The sequence below is a fragment of the Amblyomma mixtum genome, chromosome 10 (assembly GCF_055824585.1).
Source record: "Amblyomma mixtum isolate Tamu chromosome 10, ASM5582458v1, whole genome shotgun sequence".
Classification (NCBI taxonomy): Eukaryota; Metazoa; Arthropoda; class Arachnida; order Ixodida; family Ixodidae; genus Amblyomma; species Amblyomma mixtum.
This window is the reverse complement of record NC_143021.1, coordinates 92,857,417-92,862,349: the sequence shown is the minus strand read 5'-3', so window position 1 is coordinate 92,862,349 and position 4,933 is coordinate 92,857,417. Positions and strand designations below refer to the sequence as shown.

Sequence of the window (4,933 nt, the reverse complement as noted above, 5' to 3'; positions counted from 1 at the left end):
AGAAGTGAAGCTGCAAGAGTGACGGAAGTTAGGTCAGCGCTGTGTTAGTCCTTCTTTTCCTGCTTCCCTTCTTTGGCCGCGTGGCGTTGCGCAGGAAAACTATGAGTTTAAATCGAGCATACCAAGTAGCCCAAGAACTAAGACTACTAAACTGCACTAACACAAGAGAGAGGCAAACAAGAAAAACACAATTTGTTCACCGGGCATTGCGACAGTCCGACGACTAGAGGTTCACGACGATTCCGTCCCACAGAATGGCGCGCGCTGCATCGTTGAACCGCGGCGTCGAGCAGGCGCGCTCCACGGAAGCTTGAATGGTGGCTCCGACTAAACTGACAGCGGTCAACGCCCTTCTTATATAGGCTCGCTCCACGTCTGTCTGTTCTTCGCACCATGGCTGGCGCGCACATAAGCACAGCATCGGCCGTGCTGTCTCCTTCTCCTTCTCGCTCCGGGCGCGCGTCTCTGATTGGTCAAAAGCAGGCAGTGGATTCCAGGAGCATCTGGAACTTTCTGGCGTGGCGCCGCCGCCGATGTGCGAGCGAAAAGGAGGAGGGCATGTCTCAGCCAGCGCTCTCTGGACTATCAGGACTGCTCACTCCTCCTGTCGCGGCTGCTGACGTCTGTCAGTTTTGACCGACGCTTTCCGTCGCGCGGAGGTGCCCACGCCGTTCTCGAGAGTAAGATTTGCTAAGCCTGTCGAGACCTGTCGCGGCATGCTGGTGTTTCTATTCTGAACCGGTTCTGTTCGCGACTGGAGAAGACGTGTTTTTCTGTGTCTCTGAACTGCTGTGTTGTGATATGAAGCGTTTCACTCGCTGAATGTTCGCGTAGTGTACGCCTGCAAACTGTCCTAATGGGGCGATACTGCGTGCCCAACTGTCGCGGCAATTACGACAATGGGCCGAAGGTTCGAGTGTTCTCGTTCCCAAAGGATGATCGAAGAGCAAAGTGGGAGCGGGCTGTTCGTCGCGATGACGTCGATATCCGTTCTCTCCGTGATCCGAAGGTATGTGTACGTTTATACTACGTAATTTGAGTCGCTCCAAAAGCACCACCTCCAGCATGTCCGGTTCTTGCTCTACAATAATGATCTCTTGTTCGCTTTTGACTTGCCAGCCAGCGTAAGCCCTGACATTGTAACGGCTGTTATTGTAGGCAAGTTTCTGTTCTGAAATGTTCGCTTCGACTGCGGCGCTTTGTGGTGATGAGATACGCTATTTTTATAACGCCGTGCGCATGCCTTGAAGGATGTTTTTTTCCAGATGTGAAAATAATGGTCTTTTGTGTGTTTTTTACTTGCCAGCCAGTAAGACCCGATATTCCACGGGTGTTTATTTGTGTTCTGGAACGTTATAAGATCGCGCAAGTCATGAGTGATGTCGTTCTTTCCAGGAACGCCAGGACGTATTATCAGTTAACGCGCACGCTCGAAGTGATCTGTAGATTGTTGTCGAATGTATTTGCTGGTCAGCGCGCTTCATTGAGAATTTTGTAGCTTTCCTTTTTATTTTGTGGCTTAGTAAATGAGGCGGATGTGGAGCACGAAGCCTGTAATATACCGTTTATTTTTTGTGAATGGTTTGCACGTGTGCGAGCTCCATTTCAAGGCCGAGTACTTAAGGACGACTACCACGTACACCGATCCAAGAACCGGCAGGACAGTAGAAGCTCTCATGCGCGCTACTCGGCTTACGTTCGACGCAGTGCCGACAATTTTTCCTAATGCACCTGCTTATTTGAGCGAATGCGCACCAGTGCGCCAGCAGCCAGAGGCAAAAAGGAAACGTCACGAAGCATCGCATCTAGAGGAAGCTATTCGGCAGTCCATTTCATCGCACGAAGAACAAGAGCGTCAAAATGAGCTGCAGTCATATGAAGACTTTGTATCGGGCCTACAAAGCCTCGACCTCTCCACCTACTGGACTTCAGTAAAAGCAGAGCATGCTGTTCTCTTTGTTCACATAGAGGGTGAAGACCCACCAGACGTCCAAGGATCTGTGATTGTTAGTAAGAACATGAAGGTTACGGCCTTCTGGAGGAAAGTGAAAGTGCCTGTGAAGGACCTGCTCATCCCGTGTATACTGGACGATCTGCGCTGCCTTCAGACTGCACTAGACAGTATGAGAAGTTTCAAGGCTCCAGACGTTTGCGACAAGGATGAAAAAGTGAAGGCAAGTTTCCGCTTGCTTTTCTCTTTGCTGGACACCCTCAGGTGTGACGATCTTTTGCCGCAAGAGAAAACAGAAGCGCTCGGCTTTATAGAAGAGCAACTTGACCTATTGCACAAGAAGGACCATTCAGCACGGTACTCTGCTGAGCATTTAATATTTTCCAGTATTCTTTACACTGTTTCCCCACACGCTTACCGATTCATTCGCAGTGCTGGCAAGTTAGCACTACCACATCGATCTACACTCATGCGAATCTGTTCTCAATATAACGTCAACCCTGGAAATGAGCAGGACGATGGAGGGATTTTACGTTAGGTGAAGAAGCGATCAAGCCTTCTGAAACCGCATGAAAAGATCGTCACTATAATGATGGACGAGATCCATATTCAGCCGTACTTCGAATACAAAGGTGGATCAGTGACCGGGGCAGCTTCTAATTCTTGCGAAGCGGCCAAAACTGCGCATGTTTTTATGACCAGTCCTTGCTATCAGCCCACAAGGATGTCGCGCACATTCTGCCAGTATCTAACATTGACGCAGCCCAATTGCATGCAGTCCTAAGAAAGACAATTTTGTAGCTAGAGAATGCAGGGCTTACTGTCATCGCAGTAATAACAGATAATAATTCCATAAACAGAAAAGTGCTGTCCTTGTTTTCTAAAACTCGGACAGTTGACATTGTGTACCCTCACCCAGTAGACGAATCAAGACCCCTTTTTTATGTAGTTGACCCAGTCCATCTTCTGAAGTGCATAAGAAACAACTGGTTAAACCAGAAAAAGCCAGGAACGTGCATCTTCTACCCGTATTTCCTAGCACATCTTCGTTAGTTCGGATTAATGGAGCGTCTTCCAAAGCTCTTCGAGACATGCACGCTTCGGAGCAACACAGCGTCTCAAAGTTTGGTTATGGATTGAGCTACAAAGCACTGCATTAATCCAACATTGAGCGCCAGAATGGGAAGCTTGTTTTAAAGGTTTTTACTTCATTTGTGGTGGAGGCTCTAAATATGCGCGGAGACGAACTTAATTTGAACTACGCCGCAGGGACAGCGCATTTCATTGACCTAATACTGAAGTGGTGGCATATTGTCAACGTGAAAAGCCCCTCAAAGGCCGGCGCCTACGAGATCCGCTCCAGAATCCAGTAAAGAGTTTGGCTGACAAGCAGATAGAATTTCTTAATAAATTCGTGGATTGGTTGGACACATGGCGAGACATCAGGATAGATACAGGCGCACTAACCACTGAAACACACGCAGCGCTGCGGCTGACTTGTTACTCGCTTGTCGAACTGTGCCGGTACTGCCTTGAAGAATTGAATTTGGACTACGTGTTGGTGGGAAAATTTCAGACCGACAGTCTGAAAGAAAGGTTCGGACAGTACCGTCGGCTGTCGGGAACGAATTATCATATCTCAATCCAACAAGTCTTTGAGTCAGAGAAAAAACTGAGGCAACAAGACAGTTTGGTTTTGCCAGATTTGCAGGAAATGCAGAAGCCATGTTCTGAAACACTTGACGGAGCTCAGTTGACAGAGGAGTACGGCATAAAGGTGTCAGATCATGATATAAGAAATAAGGAATCCATTCTGCCGGTAATAACATACATCGCAGGCTTTTGCGCCCACGCCGCGTTAAAGAAGCTGCCCTGTCAGTATTGTGCCATGAATATTACGTCTGAGAACCGGGAAGTTCAACTTGAAAGGAATCTCCTAATCGAAAACCTCTCGAGAGGCGCTCTCAAGTTTCCTCAACCGGTTGTCGTTAATGCGGTTCTACACGCCCACATTGTCTTAGAGCAGCTTACCAACAAAGCGAATGCTGCACGTTTTCATGCAACACATAAACAGAGGGAGCTACTTATGGCTGTCACAAGACATCTTTGTGAAACGGAGGATTTTGATGTCTGTAACAATGGTCACCATCCTGACACTGTGCTGACGAACATACTTGTGGCAGCAGCAAACACTCTTCTGAAGAACTACGTTTCCATATAGACTGATGTTCTGAAGAGTAGAAAAACGCCGATTAAACGAAGGAAATTGCAGAAGTTTGCAAAATGAGTAACAACAGTTTCCATGTGTTTTCCGGACACAGTGTGTATGTGCGTGTATGTGCCAAGCGTGTGTGTAAATAAAGACTCATTAAATTTACCTTTTTTATTTCGTTACTTTGTTGGGCCATCGAACTTTACTCTTATAAACCGGTCACACGTTCCACGGCGCACAATCTCTATTTTTAGTGGAATAATAAATTGCTGTACAGATAAATGCAGGGATTTTGAAGCATTATGCATTAATTACATACACTGCCAATCAAAATGCAAAGGCAAAATAAAACTATTACACATGTGCACTTCGCCACGATCATTCCTTCTTGCGGCGGCTGAATTTCGATGAAGGCGAAATTCCAGAGGCCCGTGTGCTGTGCGATGTCAGTGCACGTTAAAGAACCCCAGGTGGTCGAAATTTCCGGAGCATTTCACTACGGCGTGTCTCATAGCCTCAGTCGCTTTGGGACGTTAAACCCTAACAAATCAAACAAATCAAATCATTCCTTCTTTTCACTGGAAGCGATGATATGCGCTTCACAGCCTGCCGCTTCCGCGCGGCTCGGTCAAGACACGTGACGTCACGGCGGTAGTGAGCAGGCCTGAAACTAGTTCTAGATGGCATTGTCTCAGCCCACGCAAGGTTACGCGCTCTCCGCCGGTTTCGAGTAGAAGCATCTCCGACATTCTAGAAAAATTGACGGCAAT

The 4,933-nt window shown here is 47.5% G+C and overlaps 1 pseudogene; it reads left to right on the top strand.

Annotated features, from left to right (window-relative positions):
- The first annotated feature begins 823 nt into the window (after positions 1-823).
- LOC149326434 (uncharacterized) lies at positions 824-3,856 on the top strand (annotated as a pseudogene).
- The last annotated feature ends 1,077 nt before the right edge of the window (positions 3,857-4,933 follow it).